General features: G+C 39.5%; 1 pseudogene; it reads right to left on the bottom strand.

Annotated features, from left to right (window-relative positions):
* Window positions 1-14,713: 14,713 nt before the first annotated feature.
* Window positions 14,714-16,921, bottom strand: LOC123841737 (elongation factor 1-alpha 1-like; annotated as a pseudogene).
* Between the last annotated feature and the right edge of the window lie 834 nt (window positions 16,922-17,755).

The following is a 17,755-nucleotide window of genomic DNA, read 5'->3' as shown; positions in this document are numbered from 1 at the left end:
GGGAGGACACAGGGACCCTGTCAGATCTGTCGTGCCCTCTACCATGAGGACGTTTGGCTTGCGGTGCAGTAGTCTCAGAACAAATACGCAAGCCTTGCTGTTGGTGTTTGGTGAGCTCTGGAAAGCACTGACTCATGGCAGACCAGTGTCAGACTTGACTCAGATTCTTAAATTCTTACCTTTCAAACCCAGTCACTGTTGGTACACTTTTGAGGAAGTAAGTAGCCTAAATAAGGAAGCTCTTCATGAAAATGAGCTTTTTGGGTAGAGGATAACATGACCGTGCTCCCTGTTGACTCTGTTTGGCATTCCGTATCGATGGAATTTCGATTTAGTAGGCCTGATGGTTTCTCTTTGTAACCCATCCCACTCCTGTTTTTGAAGGACACTTCTGCTGGAGGGCGCTGTCTGGGGTCAGGTCTTGTCCAGCGTTCCCCTAAGTCATGGAGGGCTGCGCCCATCCGGTATTTCCTGAGCCTACAGGACACTTTGGTGTCACAGTCACAGCCCAACATGATGTATGGGCCATTTCTCCAACTCCTTTTCTTTTAAACATTCTTAGCCTATGAAGACTTCAAAACTGATGGGCAATGTTTTCTGCTCTGAACTCTTCAAGTGTATGTCAAAGTCCCCTGAGGACAGAGGGTAAAAGTTTTCTCCCCTCTAGTTTAGTGAATTATGTTCATAGCACTCTGGGAAGTCTTGGGTAAATTATTATGGGAGGAGGGGCGATAAGTTGATAAGAAGCCATATGACTGTAGATTTGCCCCTGAGTATACACAGTTACTTGCAAAAAGAATGAGCTATTGGATATAGGAATCTTATAAATTGCTTCCAGGTCATATTTTTAGTAAACAAGTGATTTTAAAATGAATCCCTTTGCAGTAAAATTGCTGATTTTGCTTTAATTGCTTATAATCAGTTACTTTAGGTGGTTAGAACACAATGGAAAATGAGACCAAGGTCAAAGAGTTTTGCCCCCCTCTACTACCTGTGGGTGTCATTCATTCGTGGCCATGGATAGCATTTCAATTCTTATCTTAACCTGTTACCAGACTGTGGGGCTCAGAAGGACCAGAGAGGCATGATCATATCACTAGAAGTTATTGACAATACTGAGAAAAATGCGTCTTTCATTCACTGTGGGAGAGCAGTGATATTTCCAAGTTTAAAAAATATATATAGCATATCCTGTTGCTTAGTAGATGCCAAGATCAGCATTTGTTTTGTTATCTTAGTTTGAAAGATCAAAAAAATGTAATTGGAGATTAAGGCACTGATGATATTTGGCAATTGCTTAGAGGTTAGGTTAGTGACAGTAATGATATGCCTTTGAACAATTTAAACTCAGGGACTTTTGGTGTGACACATGAAATTATGAATAATAACAGAATGTTAGAAATTCCAAATTTTAGAACATCAATCCATTTCAATATGAATTTGTTTAAAAATCAATACACATACTAAACGTTTTTTAAAATACACACGCATACATGCTACTTTGGTCAGCCAGAATTCTTACCATCTTTTAACTCACCTAACCAGTCAGTGTTAAAATGAAAATCCATTTGATGCCACAAAGGTTGCAGCTTTTAAGCAGTGTAATTTTGTTTTTGCAGGCATGTATAGATCTGTATTACTTGCATGGTTTCATTTATCCTTTTATTCAGATGTCTGAATTGATACTACCCAGCTGGATTTTGTTGGAATTTAGACCTTGAAGGATAGAACACAAATCTCTTTTATCAAGGGTACATAACATGCCTGACCCATTAATCTTTCTCGTCAAGAGACAGGACTTACGTCATTAAATGCCTGGTTGCTCTTGCTCCAGAAATACTTATAGTATCATGCAGTTTGGGGGAAGGGGGAGGTGGCAGACCAGAGCTTAATAACCGGAGCTCCCAGTGGAATGGCAGAGAGTAAAGAAGACCGGCTTGCCGTGGAGGCTTTGCAGAACACCTAGGGAAGCCCTTCCACGGCTGGAGCAGATTTCATTCACCAAAGCACAGCAGGATTCCATGTGTCATTCTCAGTTCTAAGGCCTTTTCACCATAACTAATTACTTGAATATTCCTTCCAAAGAATTTAGCCTCCCAAACATCACTGTCTCATGACGTATTTTATAGCTGTTGAATCAAGCAGTCGTTAACTGTTTTTTTCAAATCCATCCTGGATAAAAAGAACCACAGAAACAACAGAAAACCCCTGATGTTACAGATAATATAAAGCGTAGAATGAGTAATGGATGTGTGTGTTAACCAAGGACCTAGGGCTGTGAGCCACAAGACCTGATTCTAGACCTCACTCTTCCATTTAACTACCTGTATCACCTTGGCCACATCACTTAACCTGTCAGTTAACCTCGGTTTCCTCTACTTTGACCTTGACATTTGGATACTGTGAAGAACACAATTGACCCTCAAATTTCTGAGAAAAGTTAATATGAGTAACATTTCATCAGGTCCTGTTTTTTTCTTATCCCTGTGAGCAGTTTCTGGATTCCTGGGACTCAAATCATTAATCCAAGAAATTGTCATTCAGATTGCTTTAAATATTAACCAGAATTCAAAAGCAAAAAGCATTTAGACTGAAACTGACCTCATAATGAAGAAAGGGCATCTATTTTGATTTGGGAAACCTAGGTTAAGATTTTGACACATGAAGACTTTATTTGGACAAATGTTATTTCACTTACTTGTAAATATGCTCAAAATGTGACTGAGAGAAAATTTCCAGCTCACAAGTTTCCTCCATTCTTCTTAATCATAACAGGGCTACACTGGGTAAGAGGAAGTATCATCAGCCCAGAAATGGTTGTAGTTTTCAATGTGTATTAGAAGGTTTACCTTCCTATAATCCAGTGCATTTTATGTTTTCAAAAGAACTAAAGAGGTAACGAGAGACTGTCCTCTTTTTAAAATAGTTTTTCATGTTACCTAGTTACTTGAAAATTTCAGTGGTTAATTTGTCTAACTTAAGGGGACTTAGATTTTTTTTTTAAAGATTTTATTTATTTTTTAGAGAGCAAGCGAGAGAGAAACAGCATGAGAGGGGAGAGGGTCAGAGAGAGAAGCAGGCTCTCCGCTGAGCCGGGAGCCCGATGTGGGACTCGATCCCAGGACCCTGGGATCATGACCTGAGCCGAAGGCAGACGCTTAACCATCTGAGCCACCCAGGTGCCCGGGGACTTAGATTTTTTTTTAAAGTTTTTTAAATTTCTTTATTTGAGAGAGAGAGCTCATGCAAGCAGGGGGAGGGGCAAAGGGAGAGGGAGAGAGAGAATCTCAAGCAGACCCTCTGATGAGTGTGGAGCCCAACTCGGGGCTCCATCTCATGACCCTGAGATCATGACCTGAGCCGAAATCAAGAGTCAGATGCTCAACTGACTGAGCCACCCAGGTGCCCCATAGATCAAAATTTTAAAAATCATACTTTAAAATGTACATTTTTAAAAATGTAAAAGAAAATAGTCATAAAAATCAAAGTTTACATAATATGCTGACTAGAATGTATAAGTAGTCCAAAACTAGTTTTAAGTGATTTTAATATTTACAGTAAGAATGAATTTCTAGTTGCTTATTGAAAACTGCTGTAGCGTAAGATTAGTTTTATTTATTGTATATATGATGGATAAAATGATTTGATAGCTTCGATCATTATACATCTGCATAAACCAATATTTGAAAATGTTTCCCTATTCCTGATGCCTAACTCTGGGGCTTGATAAATTCAGGCACCTGAGAGCCAGAACAAAGACATTTCTGTAGTGAAAGATGGCTACATCTAGTGGTTGCTGGCATTCTCCTTGGAAAATTAGGTTTATAGAAAAATCCCTCATAGCTGACTTTGCTGACATTCTGTGGTCATAGGAAGCATTGCAACTAATTTGTGTGTGTAACTTTATTGAGGTATAATTTACATGCCATAAAACTCACCTGTTTTAAGTATACAATTCAATGGTTTTTAGCAAATTTACCAAGTTGTGCAGTCATCACCATGATCCAGATTTAGAACATTTCCACACTCAAGATTGTTAAGATTGTTTATGCCTGTTTATAGTCAACTAATTTGGTTTTATTTTGTTTGCTGTGATACAAAAATGTTTAAGTATGTTTTGTAACTCGAAGTGCCTGGAAATTTCATAATAACTAGAAAAGAATTCTTTTCTTGAAGTTTTCAATTTTTGTATTTCTTTAGAAAGCATCTAGGCTTTGTGAGACACACTTAAAAAAAATCAAAACTATTACATATTTGACCATAGCTAATATAATCCTCAATGGGGAAAAACTGAGAGCTTTTCACCTAAGGTCAGGAACCCGACAGGGATGTCCACTATCACCACTCTTGCTCAACATAGTATTGGAAGTCCTAGCCACAGCAATCAGACAACAAAAATAAATAAAATGCATCCAAATAGGCAAGGAAGAACTCAAACTTTCACTATCCTCAGACAACATGATACTCCATGTAGAAAACCTGAAAGACTCCACCAGAAAATTGCTAGAACTGATACATGAATTCAGCAAAGTTGCAGGATATAAAATCAATGTTCAAAACTCTGTTGCATTTCTATACCCAGTAATTAAGCAGCAGAAAGAGAAATCAAGGAATCGATCCCATTTACAATAGCACCAAAAACTGTAAGATACCTAGGAATAAACCTAACCATAGTGATAAAAGATCTATACACTGAAAACTATAGGACACTTATGAAAGAAATTGAAGAAGCTGCAAAGAAATGGAAAAACATTCCATGCATATAAACCTATATATAAACATATAAAAATGTTTTTATACTACTCAAAGCAATCTACACATTCAATGCAATCCCTATCAAAATAACACCAGCATTTTTCACAGAGCTAGAACAATTCTAAAATTTGTATGGAACCACAAAAGACTCTGAATAACCACAGTAATTTTGAAAAAGAAAGCAAAGCAGGAGGCATCACAGTTCTGGACTTTAAGCTGTATTACAAAGCTCTAATTATCAAGATGGTATGGTACTGGAACAAAAACAGGTCAATGGAACAGAACAGAAAATCCAGAAATGGACCCACAACTGCATGGTCAACTAATCTTTGACAAAGCAGGAAAGAATATCCAATGGAAAAATGACAGTCTCTTTAACAAATGGTGTTGGGAAAACCAGACAGCAACATGCAGAATGAAACTGGACCACTTTCTTACACCATACACAAAAATAAACTCAAAATGGATGAAGGACCTAAATGTAAGACAGGAAACCATCAAAATCCTAGAGGAGAACACAGTCAGTAACCTCTTTGACCTTGGCCGCAGCCACTTCTTACTAGACATGTCTCTGGAGGCAAGGGAAACAAAAGCAAAAATGAACTATTGGGACTTCATCAAGATAAAAACCTTCGGCACAGCGAAGGAAACAACAAAACTAAGTCAACTGACAGAATGGGAGAGGATAGTTGCAAATGACATCTTATAAAGGGCTAATATCCAAAATCTATAAAGAACTTATCGGGGCGCCTGGGTGGCTCAGTCGGTTAAGCGTCTGCCTTCGGCTCGGGTCATGATCCCGGGGTCCTGGGATCGAGCCCTGCATCGGGCTCCCTGCTCCGCGGGAAGCCTGCTTCTCCCTCTCCCACTCCCCCTGCTTGTGTTCCCTCTCTCGCTGTGTCTCTCTCTTTCAAATAAATAAATAAAATCTTAAAAAAAAAAAAAAAAAAAAAAAAAAAAAAAAAAGAACTTATCAAACTCAACACCCAAAGAACAAATAATCCAATCAAGAAATGGGCAGAAAACATGAATAGACACTTTTCCAAAGACATCCAGATGGCGGGCGCCTGGGTGGCTCAGTTGGTTAAGCGACTGCCTTCGGCTCCTGGAGTCCCAGGATCGAGTCCCGCATCAGGCTCCCTGCTCGGCAGGGAGTCTGCTTCTCCCTCTGACCCTCCTCCCTCTCGTGCTCTCTGTCTCTCATTCTCTCTCTCTCAAATAAATAAATAAAATCTTAAAAAAAAAAAAAAGACATCCAGATGGCTAACAGACACATGAAAAAATGCTCAATATTATTCATCATCAAGGAAATACAAATCAAAACCACAATGAGATACCACCTCACACCTGCCAGAAAAGCTAAAATTAACAACTCAAGAAACAAGAGATGTTGGCGAGGATGCGGAGAAAAGGGAACACTTTTGCACTGTTGGTGGGAATGCAAACTGGTGTAGCCACTCTGGAGAACAGTGTGGAGGTTCCTCAGAAAGCTGAAAATAGAACTACCCTATGACCCAGCAATTGCACTACTAGGTATTTTTTTAAATATTTTATTATTTATTATTTGACAGAGACACAAAGAGGGAACACAAGCAGGGGGAGTGGGAGAGGGAGAAGCAGGCTTCCCGCTGAGCAGGAAGCCTGATGCGGGGTTCGATCCCAGAACCCTCGGATCATGATCTGAGCTGAAGGCAGACGCTTAACAACTGAGCCACCCAGGCTCCCCCATGCACTACTAGGTATTTATCCAAAGGATACAAAAATGCTGATTTGAAGGGGCACATGCACCCCAATGTTTATAGCAGCATTATCAACAATAGCCAAATTATGAAAAGAGCCCAAATGTCCATCAACTGATGAATGGATAAAGAAGATGTGGTATATATATACACAATGGAATATTACTCTGCAATTAAAAAGAATGAAATCTTGCCATTTGCAACAACATGGATGGAACTAGAGTGTATTATGCTAAGTGAAATAAGTCAGAGAAAGAAAAATACCATATGATTTCACTCATGTGAATTTAAGAAACAAAACGGATGAACATAGGGGAAGGGAAGGAAAAATAAAAAGATAAAAACAGAGGCAAACAATAAGAGACTCTATAGAGAACAAACAGGGTTGCAGGAGGGGAGGTGGGTGGGGAGGATGGGAGGTGGGTGTGGGGACGGGCTAGGTGGGTGATGGGCATTAAGGAGGACACTTGTTGGGATGAGCACTGGGGGTTATACGTAAGTGATGAATCACTAAAGTCTACTCCTGAAACTAATATGTTAACTAACTTCAATTTAAATAATAAAAAAAGATTTATCACATCTTTGGTTGAGTACATTTCACACAATCAGGTACTTAGGAATGAAGACTGTACTCAGAAATGAAAAGATCCATTGTTGTTAAGCTTATGAGGGGATTAAACATACATTTTTAAAAAGTGTTATGATTTTACTGATATCATAGTTGCCACTCAAGGATTTGCTTATAATTGAAGGCTTATCTAAATCAAAGGACCTTACACCTATACAAGATGATGGGGATCAGAGGGGTAAACACACCTGTTTCTGCAACGCTTATTCGTCACTTCTATTGATCTGGTCCTGAGAGGCTTGGTTTCTATCAATAGAATATTAAACTAAAAATCCATCAACAACCCTTGCTCCCTCACCCCCTCACCCCGCAATGGACTCTGAAGTACCTTAACACATCAGAAAGGATGAATACCCACCATTCGCATCAACATGGATGGAACTGGAGGGGATTATGCTAAGTGAAATAAGTCAAGCAGAGAAAGTCAATTATCATATGGTTTCACTCATATGTGGAACATAAGGAATAGTGCGGAGGACTACAGGGAAAGGAGGGAAAACAGAATGGGAAGAAATCAGAGACGGAGACAAACCATGAGAGACTCGGGACGCCAGGAACCAAACTGAGGGTTACAGAGGGGAGGGGGATAGGGGATGGAGTAACCGGGTGATGGGTATTAAGGAGAGCATGTGTGGTGACGAGCACTGGGTGTTATACACAGCTAATGAATTGTTGAACACTACATCAAAAACTGATTATGTACTATATGCTGGCTAATTGAACATAATAAAATTAAATAAAAAATAAAATATTTTAAAAGGTTAAAAAAAAGGAGAAGAAATGGAATAGATATTGGTACTTAAGGCAAAACCTTCACTGTTGAAATTATGTAAATATTTTTATAGAGATGTTTTGTCCCCTGTTTGAAAAATTACTGATCCTGGTGCTTAATTCGTATTTTTGATGACGACAACTTAGAATAATGGGAAAGAATATAAGGCAGCATATGGTCGTGCTGGGTTTCATGATAAAGCCTGGAATTGTTGATTGTACACATCAGGCTCTTTATCCTATTCTATACATACCATTCTACACGAGAAATGATGTGTGCATTAATAGCAGTAATACTATGTAAATTTGAGACTCTGAGAACTGGCAGTGACTCCTCTGGACATAGGACAAGTGCCTAGAGAGGTACCTGCATTACTTATACCTAGCTGTAGGAGTCTAAGAAGAAACCTTCAAATTCACCTGGCAGGACAGTAACTGAGACAGACACACTGTGTGTTCACCAACCAAGGTATCATTGTTGGGCTTTGTGTTTTATCGGTGGATACAAGAAGAATCCCCACATTCCAGTTACAACACTGACAGCTTCAAGTCATTTCTATAGGTGGCCTGATTAACTATTTGTGGATACTCTGTTTATGGACTTCTGATATCCTCTGAAAAGGGTGTAGAATGGGCAGCCTAGATCTTTGGGCACCTGGAAATACCTCTAGGTTTCCAGAATGGTTTCTTAGCAGTGAGAGGCATCCATTTCCAGTTGCTCTGCCCTATTTGGGAAAAGGATCCTCCAAAAAAACCGTGTGTGTGTGTGTGTGTGTGTGTGTGTTTGCACTCCTGACTTCACATACAATTACCTGAATTTAAAGGGTCCCCGTAAGTCAACCTCTGACTATGCAGCCTGAGGAGTTGTCTTTGATGTGAAATATCTGGAAGAGCAGAAAGAAACAGTTGTGTGGCCCTTCCCTAGACCCCCTAGATATTTGCTTATATGCCTGAGATGACACAGAGATTACTTCCAGTGACAGCATATTTAGATCTGATTGTTAAAGCATGGGGCAATTATTTTTCTTATTTTCTGTTTCTGAATTTAAAATAATACCCTGCCTGTTTCTCCTAGAGACTTGTAAAGTGCTGCAGGCCCTCTGGTCTTTGAACACAGTACCTAAATGGTTAAATAATGTATGGTGCAATCAAGGATATTAAACACTATTACAATATTAAAAATATGTAAGAATGATACATACCAACAAAGAATGCTTTCCAAGACTTCAAAAACGTAAGATTACCGCACAATACAAAAGTATGGTCCCAGTAGTTTTACAAAAATTACACACACACACAATATATGTAAATTTATAGAGAGTGGTCTGGACTTCACTTCTTCTGGTGCTCTGAAAGCCCTCTACGGCAATTCAACTAGGTCCTGGAGATATCTACCCTCACACTTTCCAAGGGCCACCCCCTGAAAAAAAGGCAAGCTGGGTTGGAGCCCGTGGCAACCTGAAGGGGCCGGCTTGCCTTGGGTGTTGGAGGCCTACAGCAATATTGCTACTGGGACATTTCCCCTTGGCTGGGGTGGGGTGGGGAAGATGGGCTTGAGTTCTGGAGCCAGACAGGTATTAAACAGAGCAAGAGTAGGGAAGCAAACCATCTCTAGAGGAAAGTTTTCCTAATTTAGACCTGGAGGGCTCAAGGATCAGTGATCCCACAAAGCTGACCAAAACACAGGAAAAGACAAGCCACTGGAAGGACAGCAGCAATATTCACATGTCTGGGGGCTGCAGGGATGGGTTTTAGATCAGCAAGGAAAGGAGACACACTTCACAAATGGTGCTGGGTAGTTGGTTATTCACATGGGGAAAAACACAATATCTACCTCACAGCATATCTGCAGGTCAATTCCTGGTGTACCAAGACTTGAATGTGAGCAGTGTAGCTATCAGAAGAATATAAAAGAGGATAGCTCCTTGACCTTGGAGCTTCCTTAAACAAGACACAACTAGACTAATCAGAAAAGAGAAGATTGATACATTTGACATTAAAATTAAGAATTTTTTTTTTTTTTAAGTAGGCTCCACGTGGGGCTTGAACTCATGACTCTGAGATCAAGATCTGAGCTGAGATCAGGAGTCAAATGTTTGACTCACTGAGATATGCAGGCACCCCAAGAATTTCTATTTTAAGTGAAATCAAAGACACAAATGGGCTGTTAATTTTTATAATATATGTAATTAAGAGTAATATCAAAAATATATAAATAACTCCTCTATATCAAAGTAACTTACTTTACAAGATTAGTCTAACATTGGCATTAAAATGAGGAAAGCAGTACAGTGAAGAAAATGTATAGGCTAATCTAACTGATAAACTATTATACAAAAGACCTAAATAAAATATTAGTAAACTAAATCAGCTATATATTAAAAAGATGATAGTTTGACCAATTAAGGTTTATCCTATTTTAGGACTACATACTAACAGATTCCACTCACATATTAAACGAGAAAGAAAACATCATTTCACTAGATGCAGAAAATCATCAGATAAGATTCAATGCCCTTTCTTAATTTAAAAAGAAAATAGGGCCACCTGGCTGGCTTAGTCAGTAGAGCATGTGACTCTTGATCTTGAAGTTCTGAGTTTGAGGCCCACCTTGGGCCTTAAAAATAAATAAATAAATAAAAAGCTTAAAAAAAAAATCTCTGGGCAAACCAGGAATAGAAAGGAACCCCTAAAACTTGACAAAGTACCAAGAGCAACCAGCATATAAGTAAAAAGAAGCATTATTCAGCATTGTAATGAAGTACCTAGCTAATGCAATAAGACAAGAAAAAATTGTATAAGAAAAGAATAGGAAAAAACATTATGTACAGAGAAGAATGTCTATGTACAAAATTCAAGAGAATCTTCAGATAAAATTTTAGAAATGAAAGAAAATTCAGTAAGGTTGCTAAGTACAAGGTAAATAAATTAAAATTCAATAGTATTCCTACATACCTACAAAAAGCAAGTAGAAACTGTGATAATAAAAAATCCTTTTTACATTAGTAAAAATGTATATATAATAACTAGAAATAAATTTAACAAAAAGCTGTACAGTTTTGCAGAAAAAAATTATAGGTCTTTACTAAAGAGTACAAAAGAAGGGCTAAATAAAGAGATAAACCATGTTTATGAATGGAAAATCTCAGTATTCTAAACAATACCAATTCTCATATCAATTTATAAATTCATTGCTATTCCAATGAACATCCTAACATAGTGTCTTCTTTCATAGAAACTGGTAAATTGATCTAAAACTAAGAGTATGTTATAAATTTTCAATGTGGTTGATGAATAATCACTTTCCCCAAAATGTCCAGGTCTTAATGCCTGAAGTCTGTGAATATGTACCTTACACAGCAAAAAAACTTTGCAGATATGATTAAGTTAAGGATCTTGAGATGGAGAAATTATCCTGGATCATCTGGGTAGGCCCAAACACAAGGATCCTTATAAGAAGGAAGTGGGAAAGTCAGAGTGAAAAAAGGCCATGTGACCACAGAAGTAGAGAGAGAGAGAGGTGAGAGAGAGAGAGATATGGAAAAATGTTTCTGTGCTGACTCTGAATACAGAAGGGGCCAAGGAATGCAGATGACTTCTAGAAGCTGAAAACGTCAAGGAAATGGATTTTTCCCTAGAGACTCCAGAAGGAACATAGCCTGCTGACACGTTGATTTTATACTTCTGATTTCCAGAACTGTAAGAGAATAAATTTGGGTTGTTTTTGCCCACTAAATTTGTGGTAATTCATTATAAGAGCAACAGGAAACTAATACAGTAAAAAATAGTCTAAATAATTTTGAAGAAGAATAAGGAGGGAGATCTGTCTTTTAGGTATCAAGACTTTATATACAGCTATTAGGATTAAAACCATGTGGAACTGATACAGAGATGGACTAGTATAGCAATGAAACAGAGAAGAGCTATAAACCATCCTTGGGTACTTAGTACACCTAGAGGTGGTATTATAAACCAGTGAGGAAAAGAACAGACTCTTCAGTAAATGGTGCTAGATTATGCATGAATTATATCTACATGGTGCCAAAAGGATCGATGCTGACAACATGTCTCCCAAAAGGAAAACTGGAAATGATTTTAAGCATTATGACATTTGTATAAATTTTACACAGACAAAATCACATTGTACAGTTAAGAGTGCATATATAAGCTGACAAGGACAACACAGGCATGGGGAGGATATACCTGAACATGAACACAGTGGCTGCATCTGGGGAATGGTGAGCCTAGGGTATGCCTATAATGACCTATGTCTTATACATTTTTGAAACAAATGTTTTTCTGAGTATTAGGTACACAGATATTATATTTTCTATTTGAAATATTTCATAGTTTAGAACTTTGTTTTTACATACCACATCAACTATGATTGAGTTATTGTAGCAGAAATGGCCATCTATTTACCAAATACCATTCCCCCTTTATTCTTAGTAATAGATGCCTCCCCCCTTTTTTTAGCTAGTTGTATTACATCTTAGAAAGAAGACCACATTTCCTCATCTCCCATATGTTCAGAGACGTGGCTGGGTGACTAAGTTCCGGGTAAGAAAATATATGTGGGGGGCGCCTGGGTGGCTCAGTTGGTTGGGCGACTGCCTTCGGCTTGGGTCATGGTCCTGGAGTCCCGGGATCGAGTCCCGCGTTGGACTCCCTGCTCGGCGGGGGGGGGTCTGCTTCTCCCTCTGACCCTCTTCCCTCTCGTGCTCTCTGTCTCTCATTCTCTCTCTCTCAAATAAATAAGTGGAATCTTTAAAAAAAAAAAAAAAAGAAAATATATGTGGAAGTATGTGTGGGACTTCATGGAAGCTCTTTAACAGAAGCCAATTCAATAGAGAGGAAGCTCCTTTTAGCCCCCTGCTGCTCCCTGGCTTGCAGACACCCCCCCGGGATCCAAAGAAGACTTGGACCATGAGGTGACCTTGTTGATGGGTCATATTCTGAAGATAGAGAAACAGAAATATAGTCAAGGACTTGAGACTGGCTCCTTCTATGTGGAGCCACCATACTGGCCCTGAAGGGTCTACCTGTGTCTGGGTTTTTACATGAGAGAATAAGCTCTCATGCTTAGGCCACAATCTTTAGGTTTCTGTTACCCCCAGGGAGGGAATGCAATTCCTAACTGATAGAGGCACCATGTTCTTTGCTGTGGCCTAAGCAGACCATTACTGTGATTTTAGTGATTCAATTTACCTTTGATCTCATTAATTTTAATTGTATGTATGTAAGAATGTATGTATGTATGTATTTTTTAAGTAAAGTCTACACCCAAGGTGGGGCTTGAATTCATGACCCCAAGATCAAAAGTTTCATGTTCAACTGACTACGCTAACCAGGCACTCCATCATTAATATGAAATTTAGTTGATGATGTTTATTCACAAGACTACAGATTGCAGACTCCATCAGCACCATGAAATAAGAAAACATGCATTTGATATTTTATCTATAGTTTTTAATTGTTAGGTAAAAAATTGTTAAGTAAAAAAAATATGGAGGGGCTCCTGGGTGGCTCAGATGGTTGAGTGTCTGCCTTCAGCTCAGGTTGTGATCCTGGGGTCCCAGGATCGAGCCCCTCGTCGGGCTCCTTGCTCACAGTAGGGAGCCTGCTTCTCCTTCTCCCTCTGCTGTTCCCCCTGCTTGTGCTCTCTCTCTCTCTCTGTCAAATAAATAAAATCTTTTAAGAAAATGGAATATAATAACTTCTGTAGACAAAATATCCCCAAATAATGTCTCTTACTCAAAAGATTGTTAAAAACACATACATCTATTTTGTAGCTTCTATTTTAAGGTAGAAAATTTGTCTTATCTTTACAGCTGTCACCATAATTCTTCTGAGAGAAAAAAGTATTTCTCTTGGGAAAATACATTTGTGTGTTGGGTAGAAGCTGATTCCCTAGAGCCAGCTCCAGGTTTGAAGAAGGTGCAAACTACTGTGCATTAAAGAGGGGAGAATTTTGTAGGTCCAGGGTTCAGTTTTGCAGGGCATGGGGGTTTGGAGGATGGGAAGCATTCATGTGTGATAAAGGCCTCCCCAGGATCCCATATCTTCCTAACTCACAAACATTTGCTCACTCTCCTCTGTGTGTGTGTGTGTATATATACTCTATGGTAGTATACATTCAAGGCAAATAGAGACAACACGAACAGTTGCAGAAACAAGGGAATGCAGCTGATGTCTTGCTCACATTTTGGGGTTCTTCCTGTTATCCTCTGACAGTGGGTACAGCTGGAAATCAACTACTCTAGAATGTAGTCAGAAGTTCCTCATCATGGTGGCTGTCAAGCCAACCTGCCTTGGTGCCAGAGACTTAGAAAGAATTACAGACTAATCTAGGTTTTTAGTATGGAAGCCAAAATCTTAAAAAAAAACCATTTGCAAATATAATTTAACAGTACTTAAAAAAAGGTTTTATTTATTTATTTGAGAGAGAGAGAGTGAGAAAGCAGGGGGGAGGGGCAAAGGGAGAGAGAATCCCAAGCAGGCTCCCTGCTAAGTGCAGAGCCGATGTAGTACCCCATCCCACAACCCTGAGATCATGATCTGAGCCGAAATCAAGAGTCAGACACTTAACTGACTGAGCCACCCAGGCGCCCCTAATTTAACAGTACTTTTAAATAATAATACAGATCAGCTAAGTGGAGTTCATCTCAGGAAAGCAAAAATGATTCAATATTAAGAAATCTATGGATATAATTCACATATGTATTAAAGAAGAAAAAATCATATTATCTCCATGGATGCCAAAAATTTTTACTACTTTCAGTACCCATTTATGATTTTAAAAACTATAGTAGAAGGGTTAAAATTTGCTCTTTTACATATGATTTTAAATATGTGTATGTCAAACAAAGTACCAGTTAACAACATATTTGATGCTAAAGACAACAGATCAATAAAGGAAAACAAACAACAGATGAAACTGACCAGGTACTCACTCTGATTCTTCCTTTAACCCCTTTCCCTCATAAAATCTTGTATTATTTTCACTTTGTCTTCTATTTTCCTCAATCCCTGTTTATTGCTGGGATTTCCATTGCTCAGCAAACAAGAAGGTGAGTGGAAGGCAGCATGGAAAACTTACACCTGGGCTCCTTCTGTATATCTTTTTTCACCTGCCTTTTTTCTATTGGGAGTATTAAGGTGATTTTTACAGGATTTTTCCCCCACTCACCTTCCTTCCTCTTATACTGTTTCTGGGTGTGGGCAGTGGGATGAATTAGAAGCATCTAGAACCCTGCTCAGTCAAGAGGATAGTGGGAATCTTCTGCCTTTCTCTTTTTTTGATGGGATTTGTTTTTTTCCTCATTAAACTTTTGTTTTAATGGGTCTCAAAATTCTGTGACAGATTTTTGGTCAAGTTGTTTCCATTAAAAAGTACTGATTTTAAAAACTAATTACTTAAAATTGCCACACACAAACACACACAAAACAAATGGTCCATAAAACATTCTTCTTTCCTTCTGAAGGTTTTACAATGCATTTATCATTAACCAGTCTTTTACTATTAAACTTAAATGGCCAATTGACAAAACAGTTCTGAGACTGTTCTTCCAGCCCTGATGAAGACTGGGGTATAATATTCACTTAGCCTTCTGAGCTTTCTGGGCACACTTGGTGACGGTGTGGCCAACTCCAGCTGCCTTCTTGTCCACTGCTTTGATGACACCCACAACAGCCATCTGTCTCATGTCACAAACAGCAAAACACCCCAGAGAAGGATAGTCAGAGAAGTTCTCAGCACACATAGGCTTGCTAAGAACCATATCAATGATGGCAGCATCATCAAATTTCAACAACTTGGGATCATCTTCCAACCTTTTTCCAGAACAACAACCAATCTTCTCCTTCAGCACAGCAAACCTGCAAGTAATGTGAGCCGTGTGACAATCCAGCACAGATGCATATCCAGCACTGATTTGGCCTAGATGGTTCAGGATAACCACCTGAGCCATGAAGCCAGCTACTACCATGGGTGGGTCACATTTGTTGTGATGTGACCCACATTGCCACAATGAACATCTTTGACAGATACGTTCTTGACATTGAAGCCCACATTGTCCCCCGGAAGAACCTCACTCGAAGTTTCATGATGCATTTCGACAGAATTTACTTCAATTGTAATATTGACTAGAGCAAAGATGACCACCATGCCAGGTTTAAGAACACCAGTCTCGACTCGGCCCACAGGGACAGCACCAATACCACCAATTTTGTAGACATCCTGGAGACGCAGACACAAGAGCTTGTCAGTTGGACGAGCTGGTGGCAGAATGCAATCCAGAACTTCAAGCAGTGTGGTTCCACTGGCATTGCCATCTTTATGGGTGATTTTCCATCCCTTGAACGAAGACATGTTGTCACCATTCCAAACAGAAATTGGCACAGATGCTGCTGTTGGGCTTGTAGCCAATTTTCTTAATGTAGGTGCTGACTTCCTTAATGATTTCTTCGTATCTCTTCTGGCTGTAGGGTGGCTCAGTGGAATCCGTTTTGTTAACACCAATAATTAGTTGTTTTACACCCAGTGTGTAAGCCAGAAGGGCATGCTCACGGGTCTGCCCATTCTTGGAGATACCTGCTTCAAATCCACCAACACCAGTGGCAACAATCAGGACAGCACAGAAAGCCTGAGATGTGCCTGTAATCACGTTTTTGATAAAGTCTCTGTGTCCTGGGGCATCAATGATCATCACGTAATACTTTGCTGGTCTCAAATTTCTGCAGGGAGATATCAATGGTGTTACCACGTTCACGTTCAACTTCCAGTTTATCCAAGACCCAGGTGTACTTGAAGTAGCCCTTTCCCATCCCAGCAGCCTCCTTCGCAAATTTTTCAGTAGTTCTTTTGTCAATCCCACCACATTTGTAGATCAGATGACCAGTAGTGGTAGACTTCCTGAATCATCCAATGACAACAATGTTGATGTGAGTCTTTTCTTTCGCATTTTGTTTTAGGTTTAGTGGTGGTTTTCACAACACCTATGTTCTGGTCGCAAACCCACTGTGGAAAAGTTGATGTGAATTTTTAAAGATTGTGATGTGAGTGAGACAACTCCCCCTGCCCCCTGCACATACACCTTTTCTATTGCTACTGCATCATTTTTGCTGCTTTTAATACCCCCATTTTTGTGGTCATTAATTTTGAGGAGAGATGATCTTTCTGAACTCTCTGTCTCTTTTACCCTCAAGGTCTAGAATAGATACATAATTTAAAAAGAGAAATGGCAACTTTCATAGGAGGGTGAAGGATCCGTGGATTAAGACCCTATTCTATTTTATCTATAAAATGGGAACCCCTGGAGCCTGTAGTATCAGGTTGGCTATGAGCCTGACTATCAGTAAATGCAGAAACTCTTATCTAGGTGAGAAGATACCAGAAACCAGGTATGTTACTGGGGAATGCAGGACAGGAACTAGAGAGGGGCCTTTTTGTCCATCTTTAGAACTTGCCACAAAATGTGGCCGCAATGGGGGCCTCAAAGGCAGAGAAACAACAGAGATTTAAGAAGGAATTTATGGAGTCACACCTTCAGTGGTGGATTGAGTGGATTTAGAGCTGTCAGCCCACTGGTTCCTGTGGCAGAATGCCTGGAAACATTCAGATGGTGACTCGGCAGTAAAGAATGTTGTCAGGAATCATATGTCAGATTTCTAAACACACACTGACAGAAGGAGGAAAGACCTCTGCATATGTGTGAAACCAGAAGGACTTGTGCCACAGGCACAGGGCAGACGGGGAGCTACTGGAAGCAGTCTGTGAAATCGGGCTCTGTTGGAGCAAGTTACCAGGAAAGCAGAGCACTACTGAGGAAACAGAGAGAGGCCTCCTGTTTCCTCCTGATTC

Source organism: Mirounga angustirostris, unplaced genomic scaffold (genome assembly GCF_029215605.1).
Source record: "Mirounga angustirostris isolate CCGP_5_RB_7025 unplaced genomic scaffold, mMirAng1.0.hap1 SCAF_5, whole genome shotgun sequence".
Taxonomy (NCBI): Eukaryota; Metazoa; Chordata; class Mammalia; order Carnivora; family Phocidae; genus Mirounga; species Mirounga angustirostris.
Note: the sequence above shows the minus strand (reverse complement) of the source record. Positions and strands in the feature narration are given on the sequence as shown.